Here is a 21,526-nt window from a genome sequence, read left to right as displayed (position 1 = left end):
AAGGCATCTTGCAGCAAGATCTGTTTTCCAAAATCCACAAGAAAACATCAGGTTGCTGAAGCATCCTGCAAGCCCAAACACAGGCGGACGGAGAAACAAATGTGCAAGAAAAAGAAGAGCTAATTAAGGATATAATCTGAATAGAAACTTTTGGAAAGCTCAAATGTGCATAGAGGAAACTAATTCAGCAGGCTTTGAAGCTGCCGACATTTCAACCCCATAGTCAAGGCCAAACCCCGACGATCAAACACATAAAAAGCACCGTGTGCTCACAAAGCAGAGCCTGAACTAAAGAAAGGACTGGGGCAACAGAGAGTTTTATCCGACTGCTCTTTCAGTAGCTTTAGCTTCTCACCCGAGGGACAAGTCACCTCTTGGGCTCCATCAATCCACCTCCAGGCTCCGAAACCTCTGCCACCTCTCAAGCCGGAGAGTGATGAATGAGCGGGGACAGTGCGTTGCTGTGTACATGTCTGCTCAGGAGTGAGTTGAGAGTATTCATCTCATTCCACTTGTGACCTTTCTCTATTCTGCAAACCCAAAAGGTCTGGGCTGCATAATCACATCTTGGGATAAAAGATAAGTGAAGTACCAAATAAATAGTGGAGTGTTTACATGACCTTATGGTTTTACAGTCCATATTAATTTTTAATTGCACTGTTAAAATATAGTAAATATCTATTATACAAATTAAGTGGTAATAGGTATTTGTATTTTTTTTCATGAATTAATCTTAAAATAAGCTGATTACATAAATCTTTAGCCAAGCAGTGGCTAATCCTGGGCACAAACATTACTTTGATAAGATACATTCAAACAAACATTTTTGTGGCAAAATGTTATCAGATACTAACACATAATTAGTCTAAGACATTTGGTTCAATGCGAGCATTTTCGAGTTGTGATCATTAAGTGAAGGTATTGGGAGAAATCCAAAAGGGAGCAGAGGATTGTAAGCACTTCAGAGTTCCTTTGTGGATTCCGATTAGGCTGCTGGATTCACTGCTGTTTCCTTATGTAAACATATTCACATATTGCCATGGTGGCGAAATCTTTATCAAATTAATGGCAAACAAAGTGATGTTCATGTAGATGAAATTATTATTCACCCAGATCTGCATTGGGCTGGAAGATAAATTGGGAAAGAGGATTTGAGCTCATGGAAGGAGTGGAATCCCAACTTCATTTTGAGTATCAGAAGTGAGAGCTGGCCCTCGTTTCTGTCACCATGAGAAAGGGAGGATGGGGAGAGAGGAATAAGCTGGTATGTGTGCATTAATGTTGGGTGGTGATGCATACCTTTAGTTCTCAGCCTGCATTTCTTACTTCTTACAGGACTGTAAATATCACCTGTATTTCTTTGAGTAAATTTCCTACATTTCAGCAGCATTAAAAGTATTAAAACGAAAGTACCCGTAATAACTTCATTTGCTTACCCAATAGTCTGAAAGGACTATTGATTAATACATAATAAATACAGGTTTTTGAAATGCTTAATAGTGGCTTAATAGTGGAATCTAGTAAATACTTAATTAGAGAGGGTTATTGAACTCAGGCAACGGCTATTTGACGTGCTGGCATGCAGAGGAACAGCCCTGTAATTGACAGTGTACTCTATTGTACAGAGTCCTGCTTAAAGAATTTTTAGTAATAGCTTGTGATGGAGATGATGAAGCCACTTGGTCAATGCACTGGCTGTCGATGCAGCACGCTAATGGCTCCATGGGATTCTGCTTCTTCGTCTGTGAGATGAGTCCTGAGGAGCACAGCGTGTGCTCGGAACAGGGCAAAGCAGCTCCAGGGTTTGTTACGATCATAAGAACCAACTGCCACACAAAATGAAATCTCCTGGGTGTTCCAGCAGTTCCCTGAAGAATCATTGAATGCATTTGGGATTCATCATGGAGCGAGGTACAAGCTGCCCCACTCCTCTCCATGTGTCCTCACTCCCAATGCGAGCACTCAGCTCCAGCATGGTCAGTCCTGCCACAAAATCTTGTATCTATATGATGGCTCGGTCCTACCACGAAGTCTTCTAGCTGTGTGATGGGTTGGTCCTACCACAATGTCTTCTAGCTGTACGATGAGATGCTGCAGTGGAGGATTGCACCGGTTGCTGTACCCACACAGCTCATTATTCACCAGCTCCTTAACTCAGAGCCTCCTCTAACTCACCTTCAGCATCCCAGAGGATTCCTTTCCCCAGGACAGTTTACCAGTGTGCCCCAACACCCACAAATACCTTTAACCACCCATTCGTCATATATTGAGAGCTACAAAAACTCATCCAGTGTCACCACAATGCTCAGGTCCCAGCATTTTCCTTGGGGGACTCTGTGCTTTCCAGCAGCCTGTGTCACTGGGGTGGCACCGAGGACCAGGTATTGAGCATCTCTCTAATACAAAAAACCCCTCATAAACAGTATTTAAATCTAAACAATTCAGCAGCCCATTATACTACGCAGAGTCACATTTTTAAAGGCTCTGGATATTTTTTCCCGTCAAGTAGAAAAACTTGGGATTTCCTGAATTCAGAAGTTTAGGCTGCAGCCACCAGTGGGTTAAAAGGTAGAATTTCTTGCTTGGAAAGGGGTTATTTTGGAAGTTCTCATGAGCATGGCAATTGTTTGCCTTTCCACTTAGACTGTTTGGTTTCTTGTTCCATCAAGCAGACACAGTGTAACTAAGCTGCTCCTCACTGCTTAAAAAAACCCCATAAATTGCAAATTTCTTAGAGATTCTGTTTTATTTCCAGTCTCCCCCTCAGTACACAAATACCTGAGACAGTGACTGTGTAAAGGATAAACATGCGAAAGGGCTGTTTGGGGTTTTTAGCTCCCGATTTCCCCTAACAATAGGGTTTCTAATGCAATTGCTACGCAGGGACTAGTCATACATGTGAAGTTTAACTTGTACATGAGTGTCTACAAACTCAGGGCTTTTGGGCACATGTAGAAAAAAAAACACTGGTACGATAGGTTAGATCTGTACAGTTCATATATAAAAAGTGCGCTGATATATGGTGCTTTTCTTCTCAGGTTTCCAAGGAAAAATACTCAATCTCTACTACTAGGTATCACTTTAAACCAAAATTGACTGTAATATGCTATAAAATCACCTCCTTTGTTAAGTTAAGCTACACTAATAAGTGCCTCGGAGAACACAGGGTATTTCTGTAAGTGACAGAGATAAAAGTAGAGTTTTGAACAGGAGGAAAAGCCCTGGCTCCTCCCCGGGCTGGTTCTCCTGCAGGCGTATGCCGAATGTTGAATTTTACTATTTTCCTTTTGAAATTCTCTGAAATGCTCGGTTGGCGTCCGGCAGGTTGAGCCCCATGGGAGGTGTGCGGTGCCAGCACCCACCTGGGGACGTCACCAAAACCACCTGGGTGGCACAAGAGGCTTCACCCCCAGGGAAATCCTGCCCTTCACCTCCCTCCTGCTCCCTCCAAAGGGCTGAAATTCAGCAGCATATTTATTTATTTTTACTACAGGAATAAATAAAATGATGGGGACACTGGGAGCAAATGGAAATGGCAACAGGAAAGTTCCTCCTCAGTTAAATTTCTTTGGTTAAATTTTGTGTTCTGAAAAAAAGGAATCAAGCTGGGGGTTGGTTTTAGTTTGCAGCCACTGGATTTCCAATAAACCACGATCCCGGTGCCCAAGGACCGGCTGCTGCTTCAGGCCAGCCCGGGGACAGCCCAGGTCTCCTGCCCTGCAAGATATAAAGACTTGGAAATCATCACAAGGACCTCACTCCTAAACAATTACATCTACTAATTTAGATGAGAACTTAATATTATACCTTTATATTAAGTATTAGATGTATTAAAAAAAAATCTATTTAGATTTAATATTGAAGTAGCATCTGGTATTTTAATCTAATTTAAAAGCTGGAGTCTTTAAAGAAGGGAAACCTCCAGCAAGAAATAATACCCATGATCATTACAATCCTTCTCCCGCTTCACTTACTTTAAAGAGTAATAAGAAATCTCCCTCTACAGGCTTTTGGAGGCTAATGCAAGGTAAATAGACCCTCCTAGGCTGCGATTAGTCCTCTTAAACACGGGGTACTGTATAAAGGCTGCTGAGGACACATGTGCAGAAGGTACCTCCAGCTCCTGTTGTTTGTGAGATGAAGAGCAGCCCGGAGCCCCCAGCCCGGTCCCCCGGGCGATTTCCCCGACAGGGGCACTTCTGCAAAGTGTTCACAATTATCTCCTGCATTTTTTACTCTTTATTACCAGAACTCCACCGGGCAAAAACATTTTGACTAGGAAACTATTTCCTTTTTACCTATTTTAAGGGAATAAATTAATGGGATAAAAATGCAAATGACTTCCTTCCTTTGTACAGAAAAAAAACCACCAAAACCTCGAGCTCCTTTACTTACCAATTGACTGTTGTTTTAAGCTGTTCACCGGGAACCAATATCATACACACAATACCAGCAAAACCAAACGACGCTAATGTAACATGCATTTCCAGATAACACAAAGAGAGTTTATATCCCCAAATTATTCTCAATTTCGCTTAAGGAAGGCCTGCTTGGGGATTAGGGTAGTTGTTTGTTTATTTGAATTCATTATAGAACTGGGAGTTTATTATATTCTGTACTCACTGTAAGGTAATCAAAATATAGATGGAAATTGGAATATTTTTATTGGTGCCATTTACATAGGTTATAGGCTGTGAGAGAACTAGAGTGCCTTGATAAACCCGACAGAGAAGCTGCAGACTGCTTTCCTGTATAACTGTGCTTTTAGAAATCACATTCTCACATGATCTTAATGATTTGATTTAATAGGAGCCTTTATTTTCATGGCAACTTTCTGTCCATGCCTCTGTTTTGTGTAATATAATGAGACCTAGTTTATTTGAAATCCAGTGGCTGCAAACTAGAACCAACCCCCAGCTTGATTTGTTTTTTTCAGAACACAAAATTTAACCAAAGAAATTTAACTGAGGAGGAACTTTCCTGTTGCCATTTCCATTTGCTCCCAGTGTCCCCATCATTTTATTTATTCCTGTAGTAAAAACAAATCTTCAATTGGAAAGAAAGTCATAACTAAAGTTTAATTGAGCTAAGCCAATAAAGTGACGGGGCATTACCAGACTAATGTCACACGTTGAGAAGGGGCCATGCAGGGCTGCTATTTTGTCTGCCCCAAAGCAGCCTGTGCAGAGGTTCACTTGGAAGGCGAGAGATGTGCTTGTATACGTCTCCTGTTCTCATCTGGGACAAGGTGACGATATTTCACCCACCTTCTTCTTCCCACCATCACCCACTTCACCCACCCTCCCCAGGGGACACTTGTCTCCCCAGCCAACGCAACATCCCAGCAGCTGGACCACATGCAACTCTGTGCCATCAGAGGCACAAAACCCACCTACCTGTCCTGTTTGACAGCTGCTCGATGCACTGAAGGGCATTTTTTGTGGTCTGTAGCAAACAATTTGTATTTCCCCCCACCAAGATGTTGGGAGTTTGGGAGTTTTGCATGCAGAGGAAACGCGGGGAAGATTCTTTTTTGGCTGCCCAAACTTCCAGCCTCGGTGTCTACGGGAAAGATGAAGCAGCGCTAACACCGAGCTTCCTGCCAGCACGTCTGCCAGGGTGCAGACTTATTTTGTGTTTATAAATATGCTTTGGTAACAAATAATATCTGTTACTGGTTTTTCAGCATGAGCTGTGAACATTAGTGTACTGGCAGCGTGTCCTTTCTCACACTAACAGATTTATGAATTGCAAAGCCAGAAGGACTGACTGTGATAGGATAGTTTGGCCTCAGCATTGAATTTCCCCGAGCAGCCTGAATTATAAAAATGGATTTTTGAGAAAAACAACACCTCTTAAATATAATTTAAAATTACAGAACTCGCTCTGCTTCCTAGTACGCTCTTGTGTCAGTTCATCACTCTCAACATTAAAAAACGTGTACCTTAATTACTCTTCTGAATTTATTTCCAGCCACTGACCTTGTTATATCTTTGTCTGATAGATGAAAGTACCCATTATTAAAGTTCACTTCATCATGTGGGTGTGTATAGGCCATGGTCAAGTCATTCTTAACCTTCCCTTTGATAAGCTAAATAAACTGAACCATGAAATCTTCTCCTATAGGCTATATGTTCATTAATCATTAGCCTCGTTTTCCCTCAGAAACCTCTTCTACTGAATTGCAGCTTTTGTGGTCAGCAGCCTCTGCCATCCCTAAACAGCCAGGTGTACCCACTAACGAAGTAAGATAACGAGGTCCATATAACCACCCCATCTGGTATCCCACTGCTTCTCCTTTCAGATGCTGTGTTGTGAGCCCAGGGGAAGATTCTTTTCCACCTTGATATTTATGTTGTCCTTCAGTCATTGCTTCCAATGCCCTGTACTCCTCTGTCTGCCATTCTCACACATAATTGATAATTTTATGCCTTTTTTTCCAGGTTGTGGATACACACAATAAACTGAGCTGTGCCAAAAAACCTGAAATGATGGTAAGTCCTAATTCCAGTGGATAATTTGGGGCTTGTTAAGTGACTGGTTTCATAACCATGTGCTGATTACCAGGTCACAGAGCAGGGACTAACCACACCAACTGGCAGCCGTGGGGCTCCCCCCATCAGTGCTTTGTTAATTGACTAGTTTGGTTTCCATATCAGGGTTTTTCCTGGAACTAATGTTAGTAGCTATTGTTTCTTGTTGCCCTGATGTGTTATTGACATGGAAATTTTGACCACCATCCTGTGACAGGAGTACTAGGATTGAATTCTCTCTGCACTGTAAACCAAGAATATTTATTCAACAATAGAATATTTCCTGCCTTGTTGACTGTTGTTCTACTATTGCTGTCTAGGAAACAACTTGTACTGTAATTCTCTTTACTCCTCATACTTTTCAAGAGGCTTTTTATCTTATCTCAGAGCAGGTATCTCTTCTCTTATTCTTTGACCTTCTTAATAAATTTGAACAATTATGAGCTTTCAGAAATTTCCTTTTTAAAAATACGTTTCCCTAAATTTTCTCCTCAAGAAAAATCATGGCTTGGCTTGCCTTGGTCTGCTTTGTCTTTTTCCCTTGACCAGTGTTGCTTTATTGCACAGTTCTGTGAGGTTAACATCTAGTAAAACATCCCTAGTTCAGAAATGCCATTTGTATTTTTCTGCCTAAATTCTTGCAACTGGACAGTTCATCAGGCAGAAGATATTAGAAAAACTGGCAGCCATAATCATGTGGGTGGAGGTGAGGACATCTGCTCTTTATATCATGAGCAGTGCCAACATGCTATAGACATATCCAGGTTTCTGTTCCAAAACCCCCTCAAGAATATACTGTGTGGAGTTCCAGCTCGCTGGAACCTCCTGCTTGGTTTGGGAAATTTTGGCAAGTTGTTTTCCTTCTGTAGCTTGTTCATAATTTTCCTGGTCTTTACTACATGGGTAAAGTGTGCCCAGATTTCATGTGCCACTCTAACATATGTTCTGTGATTACATACAGGATGTATAATCACTCTTCTTTACTGCATGAGTTCAGCTGGCACCACTCGCTGACACAGTCCAGCGCCACGAGAGAGTCTTGGGGCAAAGCGTGTTCGAAGTTGGTGCTACGACCATGACAGCAGATGAACGGCAGCGTGCCTTCCTCTAAATCTTTAATGTGGGCTTGTAGATGCATCCTGCTTGCTCATCCTGGAAGCGCTGGGCACAGCCGAGCTGACAGCCTTGAACATTGCCCAATGTGCTGTGACCGGCATGAGCCACCGCTTCGCTGCTCATCTTCATCCCAGTCTTCATGGCCACCTCAATGTGCACTGTCCTTGGGAGCAACCTGACAGAAGGAATAGGAGTCAATGGCAAGCTGAATTTTAGGGATGGCAACACCACCCTACGGCCTAATTCTCAGTGTATCATGCCAGCCTGGGTTCATTTATCCACCAGGCAGATGGTTTTCTGTGTCCTCGATCAATGGCACAGTAACGGGTCACTCAAGGTGAGACTTTATCTTGGCCTTTTCATACTTAAAAGGGGCCCATAAGAAAGATGGGGACAGACTTTTTAGCAGGGCCTGTTGTGATAGGACAAGGGGTGATGGTTTTAAACTAAAGGAGGGAGATTCAGGCTGGACATGAAGAAGGGATTGTTGTCCCTGAGGGTGGTGAGAGCCTGGCCCAGGTTGGCCAGAGAGGTGGTGGATGAACCATCCCTGGAGACATCCCAGGCCAGGCTGGACAGGGCTCTGAGCAACCTGAGCTCGTGAAGATGTCCCTGCTCATGGGGGAGCTGGGAAGGTCACTTCATCACAAACTATTGTTATAAGTGTGTTTGAAGGGCCCACACATGATGTTTCCTACTGCTGTTTATCTCTGGAGAGCCACCATGGGCATGACACTATAAATGGAGTGATGAGCCAGTGATGGTAGAAACATGAACCCACCCATGTGGGTGCTTGGCAAAAACGGGAAAAGCCTAGCTGTTTGGTTAGAGAAAAGGTAGTTAGAGTGTCCTGAATTATCTTGTATGATTTACTGTGTAATGTGTCTAGGAATAAAAATGTAAGTAGTGTGTGAAATCAAACCTTCGTACATCTAAAATAACGGGTACAGCTACAGTGAGTTTGCTGAAATACAGCAGTACTAAAAAACCTCAGAATCAGACTTCTTCAGATACTTAAACACCTAGAAATATGGTTAGACAAACTAATGGAGAATTTTGACCCTCAGAGAATCTGACTCCTGTTGTGACAATCCAGTTGTCTTGAATAACCCACGAGGCACTGATTATTCTCAGAGAGAGCTTTATCTTCTCATTGTCCCATCACAAATTCTTGCACAATATCCCAGAGTTAACACAAATGGGTAACTGTTCAGTTATCTTTAAAAGCCTGTGGGATTTGATAAGCAATTTCATGGAAATAATCTAAATATGCATAATAAAAAAAAAAAGAAAGAAGTGATGTTCTGTTAATGCATCACTTTTATTGTGACACGTTTTTCTTCAAATGAAAAATAAAAGTGTAAAAACTTAGAATTGCAGTACTGCTAAGCACCTCCTGGGATCATTATAACAGACTGTACAATTATTACCTGAGCTGAAACACTGATTTTTTTCTTTATTTTTTTTTTTTAAAGAGACAAAATAGCAATAAATGTAATTTGATTGCTGTACCCAAAATGCAAAATCTACCTAGCATCTATTGCCAATATGAAATCAATTTTACATTTACTCATAATACTGCATGGAACCTTACTGAAACTCTTGATATAATTTCTATAGTATTTTTAAGATTTGCACTAGAGTAAAGCTCAATAAAACTTTTAAATGGTTTACATCCATCATGTTGCTAAAATATTTCTTAAAATATTTTGCTCAGTATTATGAGGGTTGAGAAAGAATAATGAAGGTATTTCTCTCTGCATTTTTTCCCCTTTAATCAGTCCTGATTTCATAGTTCTGGACCCCAGCTTTTCATAGGATCTCATAAACTTAGATAAAGGAAGAGTCAGATGCCAATATTTTGTCTGTATACACTATAGTTCTGTTTACTTAAATGCAGGAACTCCAAATTTACATAAGATTAAGACAAGCGTTATCACACCCAGCTCTTTGGTGCTGCTTATGCAGAGAAATCTGTGTGTCCATACAACCACTGCTCAGTCAATATTTTGGACTGTGTGGGTTGGGTCCAAATGGCATGTTTCAGCGATGACCAAATTAAAAGGAGTCAGAAATGTTAAAATATATCTTGTACCCAAGAGTAGTGAAATTTTCCAAGAAAAAACTGCTACAAGTAGGAATGCTAACTTTGATTTTTAGGAAAAAAATAAAGTTGTGGCCACTTTTGTAAGCAGTGGGTCTTGCTTCTGTATTAAGTGGCACCAAGACTGGGCTGAGCAGCTTTTCAAGTAAACTAACATGAGCCTTGTACCTAGTGTAACCACTATATTTTGAAATGAACCATTTTTCTAAGCAGCGGTTTTACAAAAATCACCTGTATCAACAGTGTGGATATTTGCTTGCCATTCTGCTTTATTGCACTTTCTGTTCTATTATACTTTTATGTAGGGGTCCTGCTGCCTTGTGAAAACGGATCCTCTGAACTGTGCATTGAAGGAAGCAGCAAAATTTGCTCTGATGTCTTTTTCACTCTGTGCTCCATACAAAAGATTATCTGGCAAGTGGTGACAGCAGTGCATTAATATATAAAATAATTAGGAAGAGCACTTAACGAAATTACGTGTGTGTTTATACATCCTAAGCCTCGTGGCCACATTATCTCGTCTCTCATCAAATCACAGTACGAGGACCTTGAAAAGTATTATTAGTGACTTCCGCGCCTACTAAAAGAGGCCGGAGTTCATCCAAAAAATAAGCGCTCTCCAATGAGGACATGAAAAGCCATTTAGGCAAGCCCAGCTCTGCCTGCGCTTTGCTTTCACCGCAGATTAACTGGAAGGAGATGGGCTCCTGCCGCCATGGTATGGCTTGCATAACATTCCTCCGAGACCATGAGAGCGACTTTGGAAGTTTTATTAGGTTTTTATTAGATCGTGATACTCATTTTCAGTAGCCGGCTTGTCCAGTTGCTCGCAAATTATGATAATTTGAAATACTGTACTGGATGCTATAGGCTGGCCTTAAGTTTCCCCAGAGCGTATGGCTCTGAATTAAGTGCTGCAAACTCCTTGGCGCTGGGGAGGATGAATTTTCCCAGTATGAAGGCAGTTGTCTGCATCAGAATTGTTTCATCATGAAACTGAAGAGATGAGTGTTTGACTTGATGCATTTTACAAGGTGCTTAACAAGAATATGATTGGGAAAAAATTGAAATCCATGAAATCAATGCTATAACCTAATATTGTTTGTTCTTAGTGACTACTGGAGTACAACAAGATCAATGTCAGGACAGCACTATTCACTCCAAGTATCAATGACCTGGAAGGAGTCGTGTAAAAGGATGGGACCTGCGTGAGAAGGGGCTCGCGAGAAGAAAATATACGTAAGAATGATACAACTCCAAATGACTTGAATTGGCCAAGAAGTAGAGGTATATGAAGCAGTGTAATGCAAAGAGAACTGAGAATATTCTTTGGGATAAAGCCAAAATCATTCATATTGTTGTACTCTCTTTGTCCTACATTATAGAGTATGAAGGGAAGGCAGGCAAGCGGAGCAGAAAGTTGGTTAGAGAACCTGTAAATGTACACATAAGTAAGGAAGACAAGAGGAAGACAGCCTTGGAAAGGCATTGGTGGGGCTTGGCAGAATTAAATCAACTGACAGCACGAGGCAAAAAAACCTTTGTGTCTTCAAATGTTTATTCACTACATTTCTGCTAGTAGGCTTGTTCTGAGACCACCAGGTTCCACCTGAACTAAATTGATCAGCTTTATATAGCTGTACCTTAGTATATGACTTCATGTTTAGCCATCTCAAACCAACCTTCCAGATACATCTAGGTTACCAGCTTTTTTGCTTCTCAAAGTTTTGAACCAACTTCTTGTCAGGCTTCTTTGACTAGAAATTGAAATTGCAGTGAGTGGCTCTGGCTAAATCAGGAAGATTTAGTATTAATATATTGATCAGATTATCAGAGTTGATCCAAGCTATGCCCAAACTTTCCACTGGAAGACCTAAAAAAAAAAACCCACATCATAAGTCTCCACCATGGCTTAACTGTATTTCAGGTTGTGTAGTCATGTACTATAATGAAAAAAATCTCTTTTTGAGTGTTATTTTCAGCTTTGCGAAAAAATCCAGAGCTGGCAGTTTTTACAGTTTCAGTCCAAGACCGAGCTTCAATAAGCTCACACAGCTCTAATGATTGTTAGTGAAAATGTAATGGGCCATTTGAAATACAAATGAACACTGGTAGGTAAAGGGATTTTTTTTTTTGGTGGAATCAATTTACACTAGCTATTTAAAAAATATTAAAATAAATGTAATGCCATTAAATGTAAGCTCAAAACCCATTGAGAGCATTAGTGGCCAAATCTGCCAAAAAAGTAGTCATGCCAAGAACACAGGGCTAGATTCTGCTCCCAATTACATTGGTGTTAAGCCAGGATAACTCCCTTAATTTCAACAGGCTTGTTCTGAAATAAAGGCGGTGTTAAGTGGGAGCAGAAAGGAACTCGTTTCCCCTCCAGGCAATTTTTGCAGGGCCTCAATTTACCCTCAGTGACGCGTCTCATTTCTCACCAGCTTCAGGTATCTTCTACATCTATTCAGCAACCCCTTTCGCCAGGACAAGGAGATGGGACTGACCTCCAGAACAACAGCAAAGATCCAGTGCAGCATTTGAGGAGAGGTCAGAAAAAAATTAATAGACTAAAACAGTAAGAAGAGCTAATAGGAGTCTGTCACTGCAGAATAATTGACAGCCAAGTAGAGTTCAAAGTTTTGAGGGCAGCTCTTTAAAAATAGTGATTAGTTTTATATTTCTTACCAAGAAAAGGAAGGAAAAATCAGCTAAAACATGTGCTTAATATTTGTTCTAAAATTTTATGATAGTGTCCTAAATTCCCTTTAGTAGTCAAGAGTTTTTCTGGGTCACCACTCCCTTCTTCTACATGACAATTTCTAGAAAATATTAAATATCTTATTAATATAACTCTTTGGGAAAAACTAAAAAAAATATTAGAGTTGGCATAAAGCTCTGCTAAAAGGTTGGTCCCACATCTGAGGGGATAAAACCAGACAAATAGCCAACCAAGAAAGAGGAGACCAGCAAGGAGAAAAACGGTTTCCCTCGTTTACTCCGACTTTCATCCTTATTGCTGGAGAAGCCTGGGAAAAGCACACAGACTTTGACTTGGAAAATTCATCTTAGTAAGGTCTATTGTTTGCTATTGCAAATAATCTTCTAGTCAAAGGTTTCTACATGGTCTGCAAAAAAAGAACAATGTTGGCTGCTTTTCAGGTGTAAAGGTGTATCTTTTTCTTTATATTTATTCCCTTTATCTTAAGTTTCTAACTTTTATTTTCATAAATCCAAGCTAAGCCTTCCTGACCATGGTGTCATCCAGCGCTCAGCACTGTTTCAGCCATGCTCGTTCTACCACCTGTGTCCAATCAGGATTCAAACTTTGGGATGATAACTGAGGATATGCCAATTAGACCATCCAGATTAGCAGGATGTAGCAGAATAACAGAGAAAATACGACCAGTATATCTTCAATTCGCCATCTCTGCAAACAGCTGCACAGAGGAAAAATACTATACTTTCTATTGGACAGCACTACAAATATTTTTATTAAGATCTATTTGGGGGAGGAAAATTATATAGATACATACATATCCTTTCATTCACAACACGTAAATAATACAAAGAGTTCTACTTGTCATGCTTCTTGATTTCACAATGGTTGCAACTGGTAACTGAGGAATAATTTCCTTTTAATTATTATTTAGTTGATTTTCTCTTTAATTACTGAAGTTATATGACTAAGGCACCAAATATGTAATGCAAGAGCTTTCTGTACAGTAGATTTTCTTTAATAGTAATGGTATTTTTATTGTATTCAGTCTGCAGAACATAATTTTTCAGCAATGAAAAGCAGTTACAGCTTCTTACACTGTGTATTTTTCATTTCCTTAAAACATATTGGAAGGAGATTTTCTTCTGTATGTTAGTATAGGTACAGTATCCTATGTAAAAGATTTAGGATTTAATAGGTTTTTGACACTGGAGGGAAGGAAAATGTATAAAGTAGCCTGTCTCAACAAGACAAAAGCCAACGGGTCTAGAAATACAGCCCTTGGGCTCCTCCTCTGGCCTTTGCTTTGCTGTCAGCCCGGAGAAGACAACATCACTTCCCTCATCTCTCCAGGGCTCAGAATTTGGGAAAACCAAAAGGAACAACCACCCAAGAACCGTTTAGCTACAAGTCATGATGCACATTTTTTTTTTTTCTGCCTGTTTTATGACTTAAATAGAATTACACAGTGCTCCATGCTCCCTGCTTTTCCTAGAGACTTTGTAGAAAGAGCTTTAATGTAATATAAACAGCACTATCTGTTTTAGACCAGAGTGAAGTCAATATTTTGAAACTGCAGAGCAATGCTAATTTTACTCACCAGTGTTTCACTGCTGGACTGGGGTTCTGGTTGGGTCACCGGAAAATAAACTTGTTTCAATGGCTTTTATAACCAGATAAGATCCAAAACGAGGTACTCATGCCAAATATCACAAAAAGACTTGAACAATAATGCATTGCAAAGAGCGACATTCAGATTAGGCTATTAAATGTGGAGAGGAGGTTATGTGTGTATAACATGTTTGCGAGCACTTGGGAATTATTTGAACCAGTTTCTGCTGTCTTTCCTGCATCAGTGTTTTGACTGACTCCAGCAGCAGTTTTGCTTGCATAAAAGCTTCCAAATTCAGTGCCCGGTTTAAACATTTGGGTTGCGATGTGCCTGGGAAGCCAGAGGAATTAAGATATTTGCCCTGCTCTCGCTGCACTGGAGCTGACTCCCTTGCACCCTCATGCTCCTTGGAAAATCCCAGCTATAGTTTATCTGAAATTAATTTGCCCACACTGTTAAGTCAATTACCCAAAGGAGCAGAGACTCGATTAAAAATCTATTTAGTTCAATAGGAAACAGTATACTTGGGATCAATTTTTTTTTTCTCTTTGACTGCAAAGAATCTTATTGTATCCCTGTATAAATAATAAAGGTAGTGCACTATCCTCTCTTGCTCAAGCATGACTGAGCAGATACAGACCGTGCATAGCTTGTGTCACGAGGATCCAAAGAGGGACTGTATGAAGAATATCTCAAACACAACCTTCAACACAGGGCGCGTTCTAGGTCTGCAAAGTAACCCAACATGCGGTCCGGATGGGCTGAAACACAGGTACCACTCGCCCCCTGAATTTCCAGATGATGGTTGTACCTGTCTCACCTAGAGAAATGTTTCTATTGTCAAGCCTACAGCAAACTGCAGACAGATTGGTGTTCTGCTCAAAGGAGTCCACATGAATCATGTATTAGTTCATTTAAAAGCACTTTGTAGACAAACATGCTCACTCTATCAGCAGGCACGGGGATGCAAATACTTCACTCAGTGTATATGAGCCCTGACAGGACATCTGTGATGCATGGGATGGAGAAACAGCTCATTCCGGAAAGATCAGGCAATAACAAGCAAAAAGGCTCACCGTATTTCGCTCTCTTTTTTTTTCAGGAAAATGAAAATTTAACTTTGCCATCATGTTGGAAATGGAGTAAACACTATCAGCTGAAAACTAGCAGCGGGAAGAGGTAAATGATTTACAAGATATTCTTCAATCATTTAGCAGAAACACAGAGGTTTTGGTTTAGGGGTAGAGTACTATCTCAGCGGCAACTTTTCCCCAGGAGCCTTAGTGCAGATATACCTGCTGCACGGGACTGTCCTTCAGAGGTGAGGAAGAATGTAGATCCGATAAATGCTAAAGACATCTTTTGTATGCTATCTGCTTGGCAGACGCTGATTGTTTCCTGTAAATTAAAGCGAGCTAACGAGGGTGTCCAATAGCAAAGTATTTGGTGGACTGTCATTAGCAGATAAAGTGTGTAGAGAGAACTGGAGAATAATTTGTATCTAAAAAAATGTTGTTTGCAAAAGCATCCGGGAAGACATTCAAATATATATGGACTTTGTCTAGGTGTGGCTCTAAATTGGCTTAATTTGTGAGAGAAAACACCATAATATTGTAAATACTGTAAGCGTGACTGTCAAAGTTATACTATATATGATGTAAAGAACATTGCTTTCAGTCTCTGCTTTCATGCAGGTGACTTACAGGAATATCTTCATGGTTAAGTAGAGTACAATCCCTCCAGTTGCATATTACACTAATTTTCTATTAGCCTTTTCTAACTGCTAAGGTGGTATGATGTTTACTAACCTTATCCTCTGCTTCTTTTAATTACATGGTCAAACACAAGCGACTACTATGATCACATTAAATGCCACAAGCCTCTTGCCCCTCCACAGCTGGGGGATGTTCATTTTTTTCAACCCTCAGAAAGTGTAGGAATTAATTTGTTCTCCTGAAGTCTTAATTTTTCCTCAGCAGTAAACCAAGTACTGGAAATAGTAACTCAGGCAATTGGAGTATTGTTACTGTTCCCAGAAAGGTAATATTTTTGACTAGCTCTGCATATTTAACAAGGAAGATGTGTTTTGAGCAATTTTTAATAAAGTAATATTTTACTTTTCCCATTTCGCCCTTGCAGGAAACTGCAAAGATCAGTGCTGGATTGAGATTGCATCCCCAGTCTTGGATCCTTTAACATCCCAGAAGGCACACATGAAAAAGAAAAATCCCCTACTTACACTGTGAATAGGTGCTAACAGCTTTAAAGAATTACCTACCAAATATTAGGTGTAATTTAAAACTACATTTAAAGCAGCAAGGGTAGTTTAAAAGTCTATGTGGCCAGCTAAAAGTCAGAGAGAGAAAATTACTTGAACACGTGTTGGATGAATTTCTGTCTGTGTGGGAGATATCGCACTGGTGGGATAATATATCCTCTGTTTAAAAAAGTGGGCAGATTCTATAACTGGTCTATGTATGACATACAATTCAAAATTTGGTCAAATGCTTTTAGATAATTTCCATGTACTACAAAAAGAAACACAACTATGCTATCTAAGCATTGTGGAATACTGGTTATATTGTATATATCCTTAGGCTAAACTATTAAAGGAGGATAATGGATATGAGCCACCTAAGGCGCGTGGAGGACTCATTAATGAATTAGTTGGTGAAACAAAGTCAGATGCTCTGCTCAGGTAGAGGCTGGGTTTGAGTAAAGTGCTTTTAGAGGATTAACAATACTGAGGAGGGGTCACATCGTGTGAAGACCTGGAAAATGCCTGATAAAATGTTCCATACATTACCCTACACCCTCTTCCAGGGCTGTCCAAGGACTGCCTCGATTACACGGTACAATATTTACTCAGTATATTGTGCGTTATATCAATTTAAACATGCACTGTAGCTTATTAGATATTTATTAGCTTACATTTTAAGCCCCAGTCTATTTTACAACCCCGATGCCCCCTGTTTTATGTAAAAAGGATATTTTAATGGATATAATTTAAATTAGTCCATAACTTGATAACTCGTTACAGTCTGCTACTCTAATGAAACCTCCACTAATGACTGCCTTCAGTAGGCAATCCCTAATTTTAAGGAGCCATTTTAAAATATTTATAACATATCTGGTATGATGTTGTTTGAACTGTGTTTAATAGACATCTCGGCTGGACTTTTCCCAGTGGTTTGGAGAAAGTCACAGTCAATAGTGACTCTTCCAGCCCCATCTTTGGTGTGTGCAGGATGGGAGCAAGGGCTGCAGCTTCAAGCTTGGCAGGGGAGCAGAGACCTTGCACGTGTCCTCTGCATCCCAGGAAAAGGACAACCTGGCACATATTGGAGAAAAAGTCCCAAATATAATAACAGCCCAAACCATAATCACGGATAATGGTTTATTACAGAGTTAATTGAGGTGTAAGCATCTAACAGACAGTAACCCAAGGTCTCTGTTGGCTGCAGAGCAACTCTGACAACTCATGTTAGTCTGTGCTGACAGCTAAATGAGTTATCATTCAGTCAACTGACAACAAAATGAGCTGAAGTCACTCAGTGTTTTTCACCTCTCCATGGAGGTAAGGGAGATGAGAAGCATATGAAAACTTTTTTTCCTAACAGGACATATTGCTCAATTACCAAAATTAATGCAGGAATTTACCATCACCTGGATGCACCCAGAGCCTGCACCTCTCTACACCAAGCCTGAAGATCCAACATGACAGGCCAGGAAATGGTTCCCGGTCCAGCTCCATCAGCAGGACCTTCTAACATGGCCTCATCCTCGACTTCTCTTGACTGCCGAGTTTTGCTTCCTAATTAATGCAGCACTTCCGAAACTGCCCTCCCAGCCCCATTGAGCTGCATGGAAAGCACAACCACCGCACGTAACCCAGCCAAAATCCCACCAAACACTCACACGTCTCCACCACCGCTCCCGAAGAGCATCTCTGTCCTTTAAGTGCTGTGCCACGTTCTCAGGAGGCTCCTAATGCAGTTGCTCCTTCTGCCTCACTGGCTGCCAGGGAAGGATGCGCTCAGAGCCTCTGTGCACCCTGAAGCAATGAGCAAAAAGTCAATATACAAACTGTAGTGATTAATATTAAACACTGACTGTGGTTCTAAAGACCATAATAATGTTAATGACAAAACAACAACCAGCAAACAGATGCCAGGGACATAAGAAAGCTGAACACTTTGTGTAGATGTGGAGGTGTTAGTAACAAATGTTAAGAGCTGCTTTAAGTCAGTCGTTGCTTTCACTTTGGTGTTACCTTAACACATTTACCTTGGTAAAATGTGTAAGGCAAAAGCCAGATTTAACCTTTGCTCAGATGCCACAAGTTCAGCTGCAAACCAGTGGAGTAAATGTGAAATTACTCTCTAAATGCAAGTTATCTTGTGAGGTAATTAGCACTCACTGCACCAGTATAAAATAATTTAAACCATAATCTGACTACTGTTTGTTCTAGGACATGTCCTCATCACCACTGAATACAGGGGGTATCTGTACCCCGGTGATACTGGGACGCTGAGCTGCCAGTCTGTATCACCTCCTTTATCATCTATGTGAAAATAAACAAACCAAAAATCTCCCTCAGCGGCAATTTCCAAGGAGAGGAGAGCACCAAATGGATTTTAAACAGGCAAAAACCCAATACATGAACAGAATTTTGGCCAAATGTCCTGCCAGGGGCCAGTCAGCAGGAGGCAGCTGCCAAGCCCTGGTCCCTAGATCAACACCTCATCCATGATAAAAAGCTGGTCTTTAAATCAAAGGCAGCTCACAAAAAAAAAAAACCCAGCCCCAAAGACATAAATCTGCATTGGCTACCAGCCCAGTATGATCTTCCAGTATATTTTTGCTGATGCTGCTTCTGGGATGGGACAAAGAAAACATACGACACTGAGACATCTGTGACAGGAAGACCACCAGGTTGCCCATAAAAAAAAGGAACAGGCAGCGGGTGTAGATGACATTGCTGTCATGGAGCTACAAGTTCATCCCTCCAACTTTTTTCCTGCCTCTGGGGAATTGCAGCAGCTCAGCTAAGCCAGTTCTACATTTGAAATGGGCTGAGAAGGGCTTCATCAGAGAGAACCTGTACTTTGGGCCTTTAGGGTGCAGGAAAGCATCAGGGTTCACTTTGATAATACTTGTGTAGAAACAGAAAGCATCCCGCCTACTGAAAGTGCCCTGGGATTTTTTTTTGTCACTGCAATACAGACATCAAATTTTGTAGAAATTCACTTAAAACCAGGGCAGTGATGTAACAGGCATTTCTCTGAGAGGTGTCCAAAGAGGAAATGGCCTCAAGCTGTTCCAGAGGACATTTACATTGGATATTAGGAAAAAATTCCTGGAAAGGACTGTGGGGCATTGGAACAGGCCGCCCAGGGCAGTGCTGGAGTCACCATCCCTGGAGGGTTGGACAGACAGACATGAGGTTCTTCAGGACAAGGGTTAGTGGTGGACTTGGCAGTGTTTGGTTAATGGTGGGACTCAATGATCTTACAGGTCTCTTCCAACCAAAATGATTCTATCAGCTGGACAGCACACTTAAAAGCCACTTACCCTTTGTCACCAAAAAATATGGATCGGTGTTGCATCTGTGTTCTCTTTTTAAACAACTTTTATACAGATACTTCCAAACTTTTTCACTTACAGGCCTTGATTTTAGCAACTGTTTATTTAGACCCATTCTGGTATTACTAAGGGCTTCAATACACCCATCTATAAGGTGTTATCAACAGATAAGTAATAAGTTACAGATGTGTACTATTCATATGTAGTATCAATCAAGGATGACACAGTCAACCAACTCAAAAGGGTTACCCAGTTTTTAAGTAAGAGAGCTTAAACAAGAGAGCTTATCCATTTGTTTGGGGTTTTGTTTTTGGTTGTGTGTGTGTGTGGTTTTTGTTGTTGTTGGCTTTTTTTGTACAAGAGGATGAAAATCTGTTTGCAGTCGTAACTTTAACACTATGTGAAATGTTTTCTTTCTTTTTCCTCTTCCATAATTGTTTTTACAGAGAGCTATTCTTTCAATCAGGTCACTGAACTCTGAAAAACAAACCTTCAAGGCTGCTTTTGAAAAATTGGACCTTACTTTCCTTTCAATCAAAAGATTCACAACTTTCGTGTGCGAGCCAAGACTCAAAAAACAACATAAATCCTTTCAATGCTGTCTCTCTCTTTGCCTGTGTAGCAGATATTTTTGCTAACATTTACTTTTGTAATTTTTCACATTATTCTAGCTCTCAGAGGTTAATATTTACCATTCATTTTGATATTCACGAACTACAGAGGTAGGCTTGCAAATATCTGTCCTGGGAAAACGAAGAGCTCTGCCAGAAAATATGTTCAAGTTTCTTTGTGGAACTGTGGGAGACAACATCCCATTGACAACATTTCTCTGGATTCATCTGGTCGTGTTTTAAACATCTGCACAATCAATTCATATGGTGTAACAACTGGTATTTTTAAAAACATAACCAGATAATTATAGCTAATGTTTTTAGTCCCTTTGAACAGTGAACATGCATTGGGATGAAAAGCTTAGGAAAAGAACACAGTGAACAGATACACATTAGGGAAGCCACTGAAATCATACCCTTAAACTGAGACCACGCATTCATTTTCTGGTAGACATCTACAAATATAGAAGATACTGCGTGGCAGCAAAATTCAACAGCACTCAGAACTGTCTGCCAAAGCTGACCCACTGCTTGCAATAATATCAAATCATAAACGAATTAATTTGCTTGCTGACCAAGTAGTTTGCCATATTAAAGTGCAAGTTTGCAAGACATGTATTCTATTATCCCAGATTGCACTCTTGACACTTTACATTATGAACATTTAGCATTCATCCTTTGATATTTTGAACACTGACTACAATGAAGCTGTCAGCACAAAGGAATTTTTTATTCAATTTTCAGATGTAACAAGCAAGGATCTTACAGAACCATCATTAAAAATACTGAACAAAGTAGAGATTTGATCAGTTAACTATGGAAGATAAAACAATATCTTGATGGTTGCAGTCTCTAGAGGTCTTAAAAGTTTGGGAAAGAAGAGTTTGGGAGAGGAGAGGAGAGGAGAGGAGAGGAGAGGAGAGGAGAGCAGAAGCAGTTATTGTTTTGTTTCTAACATGAGGAAAACAATATTTGCTCCAAATGTATCTCGCAGCAACTAGGAGAGTGATCATTTACGCAAAGGCTGCACTGGGCTTGTTCTGCTGTTGTCACCATGATCTAACGCTGGTTGGGTGTTGCGAGCAAGCAGAGATCATTGATTAACACTGCCAGACAGCTGTGTTGGAATCGTCACATCAATATTGTGTGCTCTCAGTTAAAAAAAAAAAATAAATTATAATCTAGAGTCAGCTGTCAGCAGGGAGGGTAAACCTCTCACAGGGAGAGCAATCTCAGTTTGTCACA

Source organism: Nesoenas mayeri (assembly GCF_963082525.1).
Source record: "Nesoenas mayeri genome assembly, chromosome: 7".
In the NCBI taxonomy this organism is placed as follows: domain Eukaryota; kingdom Metazoa; phylum Chordata; class Aves; order Columbiformes; family Columbidae; genus Nesoenas; species Nesoenas mayeri.
The sequence above is the reverse complement of the archived record's forward strand: the minus strand, read 5'-3'. Positions refer to the sequence as shown.